Source organism: Acinonyx jubatus, chromosome X, assembly GCF_027475565.1.
Source record: "Acinonyx jubatus isolate Ajub_Pintada_27869175 chromosome X, VMU_Ajub_asm_v1.0, whole genome shotgun sequence".
Lineage (NCBI taxonomy): Eukaryota > Metazoa > Chordata > Mammalia > Carnivora > Felidae > Acinonyx > Acinonyx jubatus.
The window spans coordinates 100413349-100431409 of record NC_069389.1 but is presented as its reverse complement, the minus strand read 5'-3'; the positions used below and the strand labels follow the sequence as shown (position 1 = coordinate 100431409).

Below are 18061 nucleotides of genomic sequence, written 5' to 3'. Positions count from 1 at the left end.
AAAGCTCTCAGCTATTCCTATTGAGGATGATATTAGCTGTGGGTCTTTCATATATGGCTTTTATGATGCCAAGGTATGTTCTTTATATCCCTACTTTCTTATGGGTTTTTATCAAGAAAGGATGCTGTATTTTGTCAAATGCTTTTTCTGCATCTATTGACAGGATCATGTAGTTCTTATCCTTTCTTGTATTAATGTGGTGTATCACGTAGATTGATTTACGAATATTGAACCAACTCTGCATCTGAGAAATAAATCCCACTTGATCATGATGAATAATTCTTTTAAAGTACTGTTGAATTTGATTTGCTAGTATCTTGTTGAGAATTTTTGCATCCAGATTCATCATTGATCTTACTTATAATTCTCTTTTTAAGTAGGGACGTTGGTTTTGGAACCAAGGTAGTGCTGGGTTCATAAAATGAGCTTGGAAGGCTGGGTTCATAGAATGAGCTTGGAAGCTTTCCTTCCATTTCTATTTTTTGGAACAGTTTGAGAAGAATAGGTATTAACTCTTCTTTAAGTGTCTGCTAGAATTCCCCTGGGAAGCAATCTGGCCCAGGACTCATTTGTTGAGAGATTTTGGCAACTGATTCAATTTCTTTGCTGGTTATCAGCTTGTTCAAATTTTCTATTTATTTCTGTTTCAGTTTTGTTGTATGTGAGTTTCTAGGAATTTGTCCTTTTCTTCCAGATTATCCAGTTTGTTGGCATATAATTTTTCATAGTATTCCCTTGTAATTGTTTGTATTTTAGTGGTGTAGGTTGTGATCTCTCCCCTTTATTTGTGTTTTTATCTATTTGGGTCCTCTCTCTTTTCTTTTTGACAAGTCTGGCTAGGGGATTATTAATTTTGTTTATTATTTCAGAAAACCAGCTTTTAGTTTCATTTATCTGTTCTATTTTTGTTTGTTTCTATATTGTTTATTTCTGTTCTAATCTTTATTATTTCTCTTCTTCTCCTAGGTATGGGCTTTATTTGCTCTTCCTTTCCTAGCTCCTTTAAGTATAAGGTTAGGTTGTGAATTTGGATTTCTTGCTTCTTGATATAAGCCTGAATTGCAATGTACTTTCCTCTTAGGACTGCCTTTGCTGCATCCTAAAGGATTTGTACTGTCATGTTTTCATTTTCATTTGTTTCCATGTATTTTTTTTAATTTCCTCTTTAATTTCCTGGTTAACCCATTCATTCTTTAGTAGGATGTTTTTAACCTCCATGTATTTGAGGGCTTTCCAAATTTTTTCTTGTGGTTGATTTCAAGTTTCATAGTGTTCTGGTCTGAATATATGCATAGCATGATTTTAATCATTTTGTACATGTTGAGGCCTGATTTGTGACTCAGAATGTGGTTTATTCTGGAGAATGTTTCATGTGCACCCTAGAAGAATATGTATACTGCTTCTTTAGGATTAAATGTTCTGAATATATCTGTTAAGTCCATCCGGTCCAGTGTGTCATTCAAAGCCATTGTTTCCTTGTTGGTTTTCTGCTTTGATTATCTGTCCATTGCTTTAAGTGGGATATGAAAGTTACCCACTATTATGGTATTATTATCAATTAGTTTATTTATGTTTGTGATTAGTTGATTTATATATTTGGGTGCTTTCAATTGGGGGTATATATATTTATAATTGTTACATCTTCTTGATGGATAGACCCCTTAACTATGATATAATGCCCTTCTTCATCTCTTGTTACAGTCTTTGTTTTAAAATCTAGTTTGTCTGACATAATTATGGCTACTCCAGCTTTCTCTTGACCTCCGTTAGCATGGTGGGTGGTTCTCCATCCCCTCACTTTCAGTCTGTAGGTTTCTTTAAGTCTAAAATGAGTCCCTTGTAGTCAGTATATAGATGGATCTTGGTGGTTTTTTTTTTTTAATCCATTCTGATACGCTGTGTCTTTTGATTGGAACATTCATCCATTTACACTCAGAGTGATTATTGAAAGGTATGAATTTAGTGCCATTGTGTTACCTGTAGAGTTGGAGTTTCTGGTGATGTTCACTGGTCCTTTGTAGCCTTTGCTGCTTTGGTCTTCTTTTTTTTTTTCTCCAGTCAGAGAGACTCCCTTAAAATTTTTTTGCAGGGCTGATTTAGTGGTCATGAACTCCTTTAGTTATGTTTCTCTGGGAAACTGATTATATCTCCTTCTATTCTGAATGACAGCCTTGCTAGGTAAAGGATTCTTGGTTGCATCTTTTTCTTATTCAGCTAATTGAATATTTCCTGCCACTCCCTTCTGGACAGCCAAGTTTCAGAGGATTTATCTGCTACTAAACTTATGTATCTACCCTTGTAGGTTAAGGACCTTTTTTTCCTAGCTGCTTTCAGAATTCTCTTTACCTTTGTATTTTGCCAGTTTCACTATGACATGTTGTGGTGACCTGTTCATGTTGATTTTGAAGGGAGTTCTCTGTGCCTTTTGGGCTTGGATGCCTGTTTCCTTCCCCAGATTAGGCAAGTTCTCACCTTTAATTTGTTCAAACAAACCCTCTGCCCCTTTTTCTTGCTTTTCTTCTAAGACACCTATGATATAGATATTGTTTCGTTTCATAGAATAACTTAGTTCTCTAAGACCCCTCACGATCTAGTAATTTCCTTTCATTATTTTTTTTCAGCTTCATTATTTTCCATCATTTTATCTTCTATTTCACATCTTTTCTCCTCTGTTTCCTCAGTCCTCTCTATCACTGTATCCAGTTTATTTTGCATCTCAGTTATATCATTTTTAAATTCATCATGACTACTTCTTAGGTGTTTGATCTCTGCAGCAATGGTTTCTCTGATGTCTTCTATACTTTTTTCAAGCCCAGATAGTATTCTTATGACTGTTGTTATAAATTCTTATTCAGATATATTGCTTAAATATGCTTTGAGCAAGTCCCTGGCTGTAATTTCATCTTGACCTTTCTTTTGGGGAGAATTCCTCTGTCTTGTTATTTTGGCTAAGTTTCTGTCTTTTGTGTGTTCTAAAAGCTTATGTTTCCTGCACCTGAGAATACTTCTGTATTAAAAAGGGGTCTTACACTGTCCAAGCCCTGGCACTGCAGGAAGTGTTTCTGGTGTCTGCTTTGCATTTTAGCTGCTCTTTCCCACTGGTTACTCCTCTGCAGAGCTCCTCATTGCTTGCAGTGCTGGAGTGCTTGGACTTTTAATTAGGTGTGCTTTGACTTGTTTGTTGAATTGACCCTGAAAAATAAGGTGGGGAAGCCTGATCCTATTAAAAGAGAAATGGAAAGGGAACAACAAAAAATAAAACAGAGAATCAAACAATTATAAAGAATATTCCAAGGAAAAAGAAAGGAAAAGAAAAAAGAAAAAAAAGGCAGAAGAAAAAAGAAGGGTAAAGAATAATAAAACATGATTTAAAAAAAAGAAAGAAAAGGAAATGACAAAAAACAAATATGAAACTATCAGTCTGATTCCAAAAGAACAAAAAAATTAAAAAAAAAAAACAACTGTCTGTTGTCTGGTGGGTGCTGGCTGTGCTGATATGGAGGACAGGCCAGCTGCATTGGCTCAGAGTCAGTATTTCTCCAGTTAATAAGCAGTTGTCAGGCACAGAGGGGCAGGGTTTGGTGTAAACGGGTCCTTCCTCCACTGGAGGTTGCTGTATTGCTCTCTGGGATCCCACCATGTTGGTGTTTGGTGGGAAGATGCCACCTCCCCAATCTCTCTTCCCCAAACTGGAGATCTCAACACCCCCCTGTTTAGGCAGCTCTCACAGAATAGGGAGGGCAGTCAGCTTTCCCTGCACCACAACTCTTGAGCATTTTTTTTTCTTTGGTACACAGTTGGTATTCCAAACCCAAAGTCTTAAAGGACCCAGCATAACATGGACTTCTCCCTTCCTCTGGAGTACAGCCTATCCACCCTGCTGACGAAAGGCCTTTGGCTGGCATCTGCAGGGTCTTTTGTCCTTGGGGAGGCAATAAACCCTCTTCCAAAAGCACTCCAGGAAGGGGACTATTCTCTTCCAGTGCACCTCAAAGATCTCTACACCATGCTATGCACTCTGGAGCCAGCTCCCTCCTTCCCAGGAGCACATGCACAGCTCTTCCCTGGAGAAATTTGCTCACTTCCAAAACCTCAGAGTTTGAGCTCCAAATGCTGCTTGCAAAAAAGAAATGGGACACTCAGTAAGTCTTAATCCCCAGTACATGGTCCAGATAAGTTTTCCTCTTGTGCTTACTTGATGCCACACTATCTTAACACATCTCTTTTTCTCTCCCTTTGGTGTCTCCACAGAAAAGGTTCCCTCCCCTCTGTGGTCTCACACTTTGCACTTGCCAAGTTGTCTTCCTCCAACTGTGGAGATCCTTCTACCGCTCCACAGATAGATTTCCTGGGTGTTCCAAGTAATTTGACCTCAATACAGCTGTGATTGAGGGATGAGGAAAGTCCAGAGTACTACTTCTCTGCCATCTTAATTCCTTCCCAACCATGTCACTTTTAAAAGACATTGTCATGATGAGTGCTGGGTGATGTATGGAATTGTTGAATCACTATATTTTATATGTGAAAGCAATATAACACTGTATGTTAGCTATACTGGAATTAAAGTGTAAAAAAATTTAAAAGGCATTTCTCCCCAACATTAACTGTGTCGTCTGACCAGTGCAAGAAGATGAACTATTTTTATTGTGGACCTTCCACTATGTGAATGCAGACTAATACTTCACTATTTTCTGTTTTATGTTTACCTATTTATTTTGAGAGAGAGAGAGAGAGTTAGAGGGAAAGAGGGAGAGAGCGAGAGAGAGAGAAAGAGAGAGAATTCCAAGCAGGCTCTGCTTAGAGCCCAATGTGGGGCTCGAACTCATGAACCATGAGATCATGACCTATGCAAAAATCAAGAGTCAGATGCTGAACTGACTGAGCCACCCAGGTGCCCCTTACTATTTTCAAAGCAACAATACATGCTTCCTGCATTCACTCTGAGTCAATATAAACATATATTTTACATAAGCAGCTCCTAAAGAATTTCATCATTCTCCTATACTTTTGCAGTTAATTTTTACAACCTAGTAGAATCCATCACTATAGTTTTGATTTATCATTTTAGCCTGTCAGATTTTTCTATTGAATCTTAGTTGTATATTAGTATTCTGTCAAGCTATGTCATCCACAAATTTTATAAGCTTATCTACATTCTTTGTCTTAATTACAATTTCAGTAAAATGGAAATGATTAAGTCCAATATTCGAGTCCTATAGTTCTCCACTAGAGATGACCCTCCAGATACAAATTCTATCTATTTCACATTTTTCTACATTATAATTCCATTTGATTTATGTATAATAAATCACTACAGAACAACTATTATTTATAAAACAATATGATGGCCAGGATATTATATAAGGATAGTATATAAGGTTTTCTACAAAAGATGCCTGAAATCCTAGTTCATTATGGCTGTGGAAACTTCTTAATCTAACAATAATGGCATATTTAATCAGATTTATATCATAATACCCTAAACGCCATCACTTGAAAATCTTGGATCTTCAGTTCAGTATTACCACCAGCATATGCCACATTTACATATAGCACATGTTCTGAGGTAAGATGACACATAATTTGGTAAGGCTTAGTTGATTTAGGTATATTTTATCCTTTTTTTCCATGTCAGGATCATTATACTTTAGTGAAGGAGTGCAAAAAAAAAGTCAATACAACTCAGGAAGGAGAGTGAAAGTATAAAGATGAACAATTACCTATTGTGTTATGTTTTCTAGGATTTGCCCTGAGTAGCATAGTCAAACCAAAAGTAAAAATGGGAATAATAGATGTCTATCAAAGAGAGGTCCTTTGCTTCAAAACAGACTTTTAAGTGTAAAAGAGTCAATTAAAGTATCTGGTGAAATATATCTCAAAGGATGTATATTTCAGAAAGCCTCCTTGAAGTACCATTTTCATAAGAGTAAAGGTTATCCTCTGCAATGTTGAACTTTGTGGGGGTTTTTTTGAGAGAGAAGAGAGAGCACAGGCAGGGGAAGGGCAAAGAGAGAGGGAGACACAGAACCCGAAGCAGGATCCAGTCTCTGAGCTGTCAGCTCAGAGCCCAATGCGGGACTCAAACTCACAAACTGTGAGATCATGACCTGAGCCGGTCACACCTGGAACTGACTGAGCCACCCAGGTGCCCCAGAACTTGGTGTTTTATAGAGGCTTTATGGCATGGTCTTAGTTACATATTTTTCTAACTTAATGTCACTTAAGCACTACTGCACATCTGCTAATGGAAAAAAAATGGTTTTAGAAAGCACTAGGGAATTAGGAAACTATATTAAAGAGGAAGATGTTTATTTCAGTAGAGCTTACCACTTTGGTTTAGATATAGTGTTTAAAATATTTGTCAACAGATGTAGAAAAAGCATTTGACAAAATTCAAAAGATATTCATGATAAAACCTCTTATCAAATTAGGCATAAAAGGAAACTATTTCAACATAATAAAGGCTATATATGACAAGCCAATACCTAACATCATACTCAATGATGAAGGGTTGAAAGCTTTTCCTCTAAGATCAGGAATAAGATACGGGTGCTCATTATCACCACCTTATTCAACATAGTAATAGGAGTTCTCTATTTGCAGATGATATGATTTTTTATGTAGAAAAACCTATTGGATCTAACAAATGAATTGATTAAAGTTTCTGGATATAAAATTAACATACAAAAATTAGAAGTGTTTCTATACACTTACAATGAATTTTTTAAAAAAGAGATAAATTGACACCTTTTACAATAGCATCAAAAACAATAAAATGCTCAGGAATACATTTAACTAAGCAGATGAAAGATTTCTACTTTGAAAGCCACAAGACACTGATGAAAGAAATAAAAAATACACAAATGGAGAGGTATCCTGACTTCTTGGATTGGAAGAATTAATATTGTCAAAATGTCAATACTACCAAAAGCCATTCAAAGATTCAACTTAATCCCTATCAAAATTCCAATGGCATATTTTACAGATGTAGAAAAAACTCTTAAAATTAAAAATTTTTAACATTTATTTATTTTTGAGAGACAGAGCACTAGCAAGGGAGGGACAGAAAGAGAGGGAGAGACGATATGAAGCAGGCTCCAGGCTCTGAGCTGTCAGCACAGAGCCCAACGCAGGGCCTGAACCCACGAATCACAAGATCAGGACCTAGGCTGAAGTCAGACGCTTAACTGACTGAGCCACCCAGGAGCCCCTAAAAAACTCTTAAAATTTATATGGAACCACAAAAGTGTCCAAATACCCAAATAAATCCTCATAAAGAATGAAGTAGGAGGCACCACGGTTCCTGATTTCAAGCTATACTGTAAACCTATAGTCATCAAAATAGTATGGCACTGGCATAAAAACAGACAGACCAATCAAACAGAATTGAGAACCCAGAGAAATAAACCCAAGCATGTAAACCAACTAACATTTGGCAACAGAGCCAATAATACTCTATGAAGAAAAAATCTTTTCAATAAATCGTGCTGGGATAACTGGATATTCATATGTAAAAGAATGAAGCTCGGCCCACATATTATACTGCTCACAAAAATTAACTGAAAATGGATTAAAGACTTAAATGTAGTACCTGAAACCATGAAACTCCTAGAAGAAAACATAGGAAAAAAAGTTTTTTGACACAGGTTTTGGTAATTCTTTTTTGGATATGACACCTAAAGCACAAGCAACAAAATAAAAAATAAACAAGTGGGGCCACATCAAACTAAAAAGCTTCTGCACAGCAAAAGAAACATATCAACAAAGTGAAAAGACAACCTATGGAATGGGAAAAAATGTTTTCAAGTGATATATGTGATAAATGGTTAATGTCCAGAGAATATAAAGAACTCATACAATTCAGAAAAAAACTCATACATTAGCAGAAAAAAGAAGAAATAACAGAAAGAAAAAAGAAAGAAAAACAAATAACTCAATCAAAAAATAGGCAAAGGACCTAAATAGACATTTATTCAAACAAGAGATGTGAAAAGGCAACAGGTATGTGTACTAGTCATTAGGGAAACACAAAAAAAAAACCATAATAAAATATCACCTCACATTTTAGAATAGTCATCATCAAGACAAGAGATAACAAATGCTAGCGTAGATGTGGAGAAAAAGGAATCCTTGTGCACTGTTTGTGAGATTGTAAAATGGAAAATAGTATAGTAGATCCTGAAAAAATAAAAAACAGAACTACCGTATGATTCAGCAATTCCACTTTTGGGCATCCTAAGGAAATGAAAACACTAACTTGAAAAGATTGCTGTACCCCTACATTCACAGCAGCGTTATTTACAATAGCAAAGACATTGAAACAATCTAAGTGTCTATCAGTGGATGAAAGGATAAAGAAGTCATGGCATATATATACAATGGAATATTATTCAGCCTTAAAAAACTAAAACATCCTATCATTTGTAACAACATGGATAGACTTCCAAGGCATTATGTTAAGTGAAATAATTCAGACAGAGAAAGATAATAAATATTGTATGATCTCATGTGTGGAATATAAAAAAATGAAAATCATAAAAAAAGAGATCAGGCTTGTAGTCACTAGAGATGGAATGTGAGGGGTGGATATTGGAGGAAGGTGGTCAAAAGATATAAACTTGCAGTTACAAGATAAGCCCTAGGGATAGAATGTACAATATGATGACTATAGCTAACACTGCTGTATGATATATAAGAAAATTAAGGGAGTAATTCCTATGAGTTCTCCTCATAAGGATACATTTTATCTTTTTTCTTTTTTGTTTCTTTTCTTTTTATTGTATCTATATGAGAAGATGGAGGTTAGCTGAGTCTATTGTGGTAATCATTCACAACATATGTAAATCAAATCATCATGCTATATTCCTTAAACTTATACAGTGACATATGTCAATCATTTCTCAATAAAACTGGAAAAATAGGAAGAGAAAAACCTAAAAACTTCAGAAGAAATATATATTTGTCAGTTGCTTGACAATAAATCGAATGGAGAATGTTCCCAAATTTATAGGTAACAAAACGAACCAAGCTTTATCTTTTTCACTCTCCTCTAAAAATCCTGGCTCAGCTCTTTGCCATTCCTAATTAGTTTTATGACAAAAAATAGAATCTGAAACTGTTGTAGTGGCAGAAAATTTACTTTTATGCTTGAATTTTCACCTCTAATGACTATGAAAGTAAAACAACAGATATGTCATTTTTATTGCTCTGGCTATACCTTCTATTTCCAGGATTGTTTCCCAGATGGGAGTTTAGTGCCAACCCAGATTACACCCACTTTCCATGTAGTGTGTAAGAAGGAGTCCCTTTATTGAGAAGTGAGAAACCCAGGTTCTACCTCCTCAGGTCATAAGGCCATACCACTGAAGAACTTTAAGCAAAACATCAACAGAAATAAATCTTCGCTTACCTGAATGCAGGAAGGAGCCTCCACTTGTGATCTTTGCAGACTTTTCAAGATCTATGTTGAAAATACCTTTGATACAGGTCTTACTTTAAAAATGAACCAATTACTATGAAAGTTCTATATTCAAAATATGTGCAAAACAATGTTAACATTTAAAACTTATATGTAGTGTTTAGTATATATCAGGCTATGTGTTAAACATTGCACATATGTTAACTCCTTTAATTCTCACAAGAATTCTATTATCAGTACCTTATCATAGACAAGGAATGTGGGACATAGAAAAGTTATTTAACTTGCCCAGGGTCACATGGTCTGTAAGTGGCAGAGTCGAGCTATAAATTAAAGCTAAATGACTTTAGACCCCATGTTCTAAAACCACTAAACTATATTGCCCTTCATGTATGGCCTCAAAAAACATTTGGCTTGATTAAAACCAATCACTAAAATATTGGTGACCATTAAATAGTTGTAACATAATTGCTGATGCAAGTAGAATTGGAACTTCCTATGTTAGGTGATAGTCATAGGAAAACTGATGTTTTTGTGTTGCTTTCTGTCTTGACAGTAGAATATATATATATATATATATATATATATATATATATATATATATATATATCTGTTTGCACTTGTCACTTGGTTTCTTTCTATATGTAGGCCATGTCCCTGAAAATATTTTCTATATATAAAAAGAGGCCAAGTGATATTGTAAAATCTAATAGGAGAAGGCCAGATCAAGTTGGCCAAATTCTTGAGTATATAAAGAGAAGGTGGCAACTCAATTATTATTAAAAAATGTTTGGATTGGTGTTTAATGCATATGTGTGACTGTAGAGAGACATTTTTAAAATTAGATGATTTCCTCATAAAATCTCATTGATAACACTTTTATGTCAGAAGGCCCATGTCTATGCATAGGCATTCTATTTCTTTGAAATTTGCTAAGTATGTACGTATGCTTATCCACTTTTAAAAATTGAATTAGATTTGATACATAATATTGTATAAGCTTAAGGTGTACTACATGTTCATTTGATACATTTATATATTGCAATATGATTGCCACTATTGTCATTAGCTAACACCTCTATCATGTCACATAATTATCATTTCTTTTTTGTGACCATAATAATTATAATCTAAGTATCTTATTAAGTTTGATATTCATAATACAGTATTGTTGTCTATAATCACTATGCTATGCATTAGATCTCTAGGACTTATTTACTAGTTGCAAGTCTATACTCTTAAACATCTCTCCTATTCCCCCACCCACCCTTGGCCTCCGGTAACTACCATTTTACTCTTTTTTTTTTAATACACCCTTTTTAGATTCCACATGTAAGTAAGTTCAAACAATGTTGTCTTTCTCTGACTTATCTCACTTCTTCTTAAGCATAGTTATGGGTCTCAGAGAAAAAGTACAGTTGGTAAGAGTGGATGTCATATCTCTGGAAAAAAATAGTTTCCATTCAAACTCCTAACTGGTAGCAATTTCTAGTCTTGTGGTCATAGTGTTCAAAGATGAATCAGATTCTAGGGAGTATATAGTACAAAGTCCACCTATTTCAATGACAGTAAATATCACATGATTGTGTTAACACAACTGCTACATAATATTCCTTTTTAATTATTGTCTACAAGAATCAATCAATCTATTGAATAGGATATGACTGATTTTCCAAAGTTCCAAAGCCTATGAAACACAAGTCTGAATGGATCTGAAATCTCTTCATTTTGGCTTCATGTTAATTCTTTTTGACTGCCATTGCCCGGATTCAGCTTCTTTCTAGCATTATTTAGTTAATTAGTGCCTATCTCCTTTTAATAATAGTTTATTCAATAAGCAATGAGATTGTATTTCAAGGGTAATTTTAAAACCATACTTTAGTGTCTTGATTGAAAATTAAATGCTTGTGTTAGTAAAATGACTTGTTTATTGTTCTTCCTTTACTATTATATAAATGAAAGGGATGGCCAATTAGCAAAACATATTTAAATATGATGGTTTAGTGCACCTTCTACATCCATAAAAAAGCAAGACTGGTGGGTTGTGTTCTTACACACACACACACACACACACACCAAACAAAATAATTTAGAAAAAAAAAATGGAAGACTATGGCTCATCACTGATTAAAGTGTACTGTAGCAAATACGTTAAAAACACTTTAAAACACATCTTCAATGACATAAAATCACATTGATGCAGGAAACAGAAAGAAACAAAATTAACACATTGCAAGCTTTGATTGACAGATTCTGTCATTTTATTGTCTACTATATACATATCAGTAGAAATACATGTCAGTATCCTAATAAAGAGAGTCACTTTCTTCCCGGATTATAAAATTAGACCTAGGAGGTAGAGGACCATCAAAATGATAATTGAATGTAAACCCCATTTTCTATTACTATATGTGTTGTATTCAGGTGAAAGTTGATATTTTCTATTATTCTATGTGTTATATTCAGGTAAAAGTTGATATTTAAGCTTAAATTATTCACTGGTTTATATATTCCAAATCAAAGCCATAAAAGTTTCTATGAGTACCTATGCTAATTCAGTAGTAATTCACTGTGATTGACAGTGCTTAGAGATTCCAGAAATGGTTGACCTAAATGTGGTCTTTATTTGCCTTAATGAATTTACCAATAAATGGAAAACGCACAGTCCAATATGTAATATACCAAATGTTGACTTCTTGTTGAGACCCCTCTCCCATTTACTTGGGTTGTCAAATTGCCACATTTTTTTACGCAGAACTGCGAATAAAAGAGTTCCTGACATTTCTAGAAGATACATGAAAATTTTGTAAGTGTGCCATTGATTAAGAAGTTTACAGAGCTGAACTGGTCTTTAAAAAATGTCTGATCTACAATTATGAAAGTAAATTATATAAGCCAATCTATGACTATAGAGTATCTAAGCCACACTCAATTAAATGCTCAGCAAAGCACAGAAACATCTGCTCAGCACATGTTTAATTCACTAGTAGTGGCTGCCTGCCACCGGAGGCATCTCCTCTGCATCTGTGCAGGAAGTGGAAACCAGCGGCGAAGCAAAGCGGTGTGAGGTCCGCTGGGTCGGCTGCGTCTGCAGTTCTGGGTCTCTCCTTGCTGCTAGATCCGCGGCTCGACACCTCCAGCGCCATGCCCAGGAAGGGCTGCTTCCTGATCCACTGCACCCTGCAGTACCTGAGCCAGGTAGCATAGTGTTCAAAGTCAGTGAAGGTCATGACTGTGAACTACAAGACACATGGGGAGCTGGGCGAGGAGGCCAGGAAATTTGTGTTTTTCAACATATCTCAAATCCAGTACAAAAACCCTTGAGTGCAGATCATGGTGTTTAAGAACGAGACTGTCCCCCTTCCTGCAGTTCTATCTGGATTCCGGGTAGCAGGTCCTCGCGGATGTGAAGACCAAGGGTAATAAGGATATCATGGAGCATATCAAAAAATATTGGGGAAGAACAAAGAAACCCTTGATAAAGAGGAACAGAAAAAGCAGCTTTCTCACCCGACTCACTTTGGCCCCTGAAAGTACTGCCTGGGGGCCTACATCTGTGAGGTGGAAGGGCAGGTCCCCTTCCTGGACCTGGTGCCCCTACATAAGGAGATGACAGAGAAATACAAAACAACACTGAAAGCCAGAGCCCAGGTCTCAGAATACACTCAGGGAAGTCCTTGGTTCTGTCCTTGGAGGAACACTGAAAATGTCTTTGCCATAAGAGGGCCCCCTTCATTCACTTGTGTGAAAGGACATGGAAGGGTAGGTGGAGTATCTGCAGTGGAGCAAGTAGATGAATATCCTATCCATCAGGTCAATAAAATGCCTCCTGATCTCAAATAAAAAAAAAAAAAAAAGGAAAGAAAGAAAGAAAGGAAAAAAAGAAAATAAGTATTACATCATATTGGTTTCAGTATTTATTAAAATTTTTATTTCTTTCTTATCTAACTTAAATACTTAGGAGACAAAAATCAAATCAGTTGAAACCAATACTAAGGTTGTAAGACATGTTATTTTTAAAAAGTCTGTTATTTAATCTACTTATGTGAGTGAATCAGAATTTTCTTTCTTTAACCTAAACAAATAGAGGTAAATTGGATGCTTGAGGCATGAAAACAGCCTAATTATTCTCACCAAATGTATTTAGAATTAGTGTTTGTATATAATAGATTGTAATTATATAAATTTTTATATTTTATTTATATTTGTTTTTAACTCTACATAGTTATATATAACTATATATTTTATTTATAAAATTTAAATTTTATTTCTATTTCTGTTATATATATATATTAATTTCCCTCCCTGATCACATCTCCTTCTACTATTCCCCCTTATTTATTCAGGCCACATGGCCTTCATGTTATAATAAAATACATTAGCATATCATAGCCTCAGAATCTGTAAACTCACTGTTCCTTCTTCCTGGAATGCTTTTTTCCAGGTATTCTTTTTTTCTCAACTCTATTTTTCAGTGTCACCTTTCTCAGTATAACCTTGTTTGTCTGTTCTATTTAAAACTAGTAGGAAAAGTAAGATAAAAACAGAGAGGGAGGGAAACAATAAAGGACTCTTAAATACAGAGAACAAAATGAGGGTTGCTGGGGGGAAGTGGGTGGAGGGATGGGCTAAATGGGTGATGGGCTTTAAGGAGGGAAGTTGTTGGGATGAGCATTCATATATGAAATTTATGTATCACTGGGTTCTATCCTGAAACCAATACTACACTGTATGTTAACTAACTTGAATTTAAATTAAAAAATTAAAAAAGATATAATCTTTCCAAGGGCAGGGATTTTTGTTTTTTCCTGTGAGGCCAGGGATTTTTGTTTTTTCCTGTGTTGGTCATTGTCTCTTGCTGGTACCTAAAGCACTGCCTGGAATATAGTAGGTACTCACAAAAGTGCTGAACATGAGTGATAATAATGTTTGACAATGAGAGACTGAATGAATACACAAACCATGACTAGACCATATATGAAAATAGAATCCTGACCTACAGCCTCTGTAGCCTCCACCCAGAAAGGTCAAGACTTGGTCAATAGGTCAAGACTTGGTCAATGACTGCCAGCTTAATTTTGCCTCCAATTTCAATTAAGGACCAACCAAAGAAAGCCAAATGTGTTCCCCAAACCAACCACATAGTGTGCTCTGCTTCTGGTAAGCCCATATTCAGCTTCTGTATACCAACAGCCTCAAATCACAGCATACCTGAAGCATTCCCATTCTTTTGCTATAAAGTTTTCCTACTCCCTGTCTTTGAGATTCAGCTGAACCTAATGTATGCTGAGTGACTCCCTTGGAGACATTTTATTCACAAAGACAATACTTTGTGAAAAGTATAGAGTGTCCAATGTTAAGTTAAAAACAAAGTCAAGGTGGTGAGCATCTGATTAGGTTCATTCATATGCTAAGTGACTTTTCCACTGCACCAAATTTATAACATGTAAAGCATTTGCGTTAGTAAAGCATTAGTAGAATTAACATCACAACATCACATGTATATTTGGCGTTGCTAGAAGGTAATTGATATGGGCAAAAGCAGATCTTATGTTGCCTACAATATTCTAAAATCCTTGAGGGGCAAGGTCATCTATCTGATTAATTGCATACCATGCACATAGTAGGTACACAATTAACATCTACTTAATGAAGAACTAATAAATTATCACATTTTCTCTATATGAAAAGAACTCCTACATGAAGTAATTGAAAGCACATTTGGAAGAATTTTTTATATCTTAAGTTCTACAACTGGGACGATACCCATTTCAAACAAATACCATTAACAAGAAGGCTATCAAACTTATTCTGATATCTAAAATTTGGCCCATTTGGGACATTGCTGTCTGTAAGTAATTCTGCCCAGATAAACAAAATGAAAACTCTTCACAGCAAATGCACTGTATAGAATTATCTATGTAAAAGCTACTCCTATTTTGTTAAGTGTTAAATAATTATGCTAGGCCCAAAAGGGAGACACTCATGCAAAGCTCCCTCTGTCTGCCAAAACTTAACAAAGTTTCCTTTTCTCCTGAGTGCTCTACTTTCCCAGAAATGTAACTTAGAATTGACCAATCAGAATCTGTCTGCTCAACTTAAATTACACAAACATGTGTCAAGATTCTTTGTGTACCAAAGAAGGGAAACTTTATTAGTCAATCAAATCAGATTTGCTCAGTAGAGCTTCCTTAATCCTCTGTACCTCTGTCTATAAAACACCTGCACTTATCTATCTCTTTGGAACTCCTTTCTGTTTTGTATATTGGATGCTGCCTGATTCACGAATCACTGAATAAGCTAGTAAGATCCTAATAACATGTTGGTAAACTTTTCACAATACTGAAGAACCTAATTCTTATGTCTTGGGTCAGAATTTTATTTTATTTTTTTTTAATCAAAGGCATTGCAAAACTGATAGAGCAAGTAGATTTTAACAGAATCTTTAAAATAAAAGATCAGGGTGATGGGGTGGCTCAGCCAGTTAAGCATCTGGCTCTTGCTGACAGCGCAGAATCTGCATGGCACTCTCTCTCTCTTTCTCTCTCTTTCTCTCTCTCTCTCTTTCCTGTCTCTCTGCCCCTCCCCAGCTTGCATGTATGTGCTCTTTCTATGAATAAGTAAACATTTAAAATAAAATATCAAGATTAAAATGTGAGAAAAAAACAGGAGTTTGGGTGAGAATGGCTAATGTTTTAGTCGTGTTTCCATAAATGGAATCATTAGCATAATCCATTTTTATTGTTTGAGAGGTAGGTATCTACAGCCACTTTAGTTCTGGTTTTTAGTGGCAAGTGAAAATAGACTTAATAGCTATATCTGTGTCTGTGATAGAAAATAACTTTTCTCATCTTCCCATCACCCTGATATTTTATTTTAAAGATTCTGTTCTCAAATAAATGCACGTTAAAAATAAACTCAGCGTTAAAAAATAAATAAATAAATAAATAAATAAATAAATAAATAAATAAACTCAGAATTTCTGATAGGTTTTGTGACAGGGTTCTAAATGCATCCACTAGTGAGGGGAAGGTAAACTGGCATTGTCTCAGGCCACTTGGGGAGTTTAAATGACAAACAATGGCTTTCACTTGTATTTGTGTTTGCACATTATTGGGATCAAATTGCTAGAGTTTTGTTTGACCTAAGAAAAATAAGATTGAATAGTGGAATTTACTTCTAATTATCCTATACCATGCTTTTAAAAATGTTTCTTTTTTAAAAAGCCAGTTTGTTAAGACATACTTTCTTCATTATTCAGCAGTATGGATTAGTAGCTACTTAAAATGAGATTTTGAGAAGGTAGCATGTAACAGTGGAAACAGCAGGAGGTTTAAGTCAAGCTGAAATAAACTGAATTCTGTCTCCTGTGTGCCTTGGGCAAGTTACTTAACCAATTTCTTCTCAGTTTCTTCATTTGTTGAATGGAGAGAATGCATTGTAAATTTATTGTATGCAAAATACCTAGGAAGGCAGCACATAATATGTGCTCAATAAATTATAGTTATTTTCATTACCTTTATATTGTGTACTTTGCCTTAAAGGTAAAACAGCAACATGTGAGATAGTTACAGGAATTTAAATCATCCCAGCAAACGGCAATTACTCTTCAAATTGCCCTCATTACTTTCCTCAATCACCCAATCACCAAAATAAAGCACAACTATATTTCTCAAATAGCTTACACAAACAAAAGCATTATACAAGGAATTCTAAAACTGGGAGAGTGTTGTAGGTAAACAGCATAATAGTTTCTTCCTTTCTTCCTTTAAGTCTAAACTGACTTTTCTCCTTTGCTACTGAGAAACTGGGATTTCTTTCTGATTCTGCAAACCTATACATTGTAAGCACAAGCAATTGATTCATTTCAATATTCATTCCTAGCAAAATACTAGGAACACTGACTTTAACTTAGACTTTTTATAAAAGAATATATGTGTATATATGTACTTATATACAAAAGACATTCATCAGTTGTGATGAAATGAGTATCTGTAACAAGGAAGCACAGTCAACTTTGGAATCACAACCAAGCAAAAGTATGGATTATTCTTCTGAGGCAAGTAAAGATATTCTAAAATATATCAAAGTATCTATTAACCAGTTAGGTTTCTTACCTTTAAAAATTGAGCCGTCTTACATTAGAATCTGCCATATTTTATAAGATGCTCTTAATGAGCATTTTCAGAAATTAATAACTTCTATATGTATACTATAAAAATACAAAGTAAGAATAAAGCATGGTTTAAAAAATATTTCTTTGGATGGTTAGAAGATAAGAAGATCCAAATTCTGAACCTGCTGCAATTATTTTCTAGGATTTCTAATGTGAAAATCAAAATTGTTCTTTTCAAAAGGCACATGCAGTACTTCAAAGGTATTAATTATCTTAAATTTGCAAGAATTAAGAACACAGTTACATGCCAAATTGCTATCAGGTGCTTCAAACTGTCATATTGCTAACAAAAGAACTATTTTTATGATATGCATTTTTTTTGTTTCTGCAAAGTTGTACCACTCAACAAAGGAAAAGAATCTAATAAACTTTCCTAAACTTTTACAGTTAGTATTGAAGAAGTGTGAGGAGCAATTTCATCCTCAATATCTGCATATTTAAAGTAGTTAAATATATCTGGTAAGATT

The 18061-nt window shown here is 34.9% G+C and overlaps 1 pseudogene; it reads left to right on the top strand.

Moving 5' to 3' along the window:
- Nucleotides 1-12562: 12562 nt before the first annotated feature.
- Nucleotides 12563-13554, top strand: LOC106988016 (28S ribosomal protein S25, mitochondrial-like; annotated as a pseudogene).
- The last annotated feature ends 4507 nt before the right edge of the window (nucleotides 13555-18061 follow it).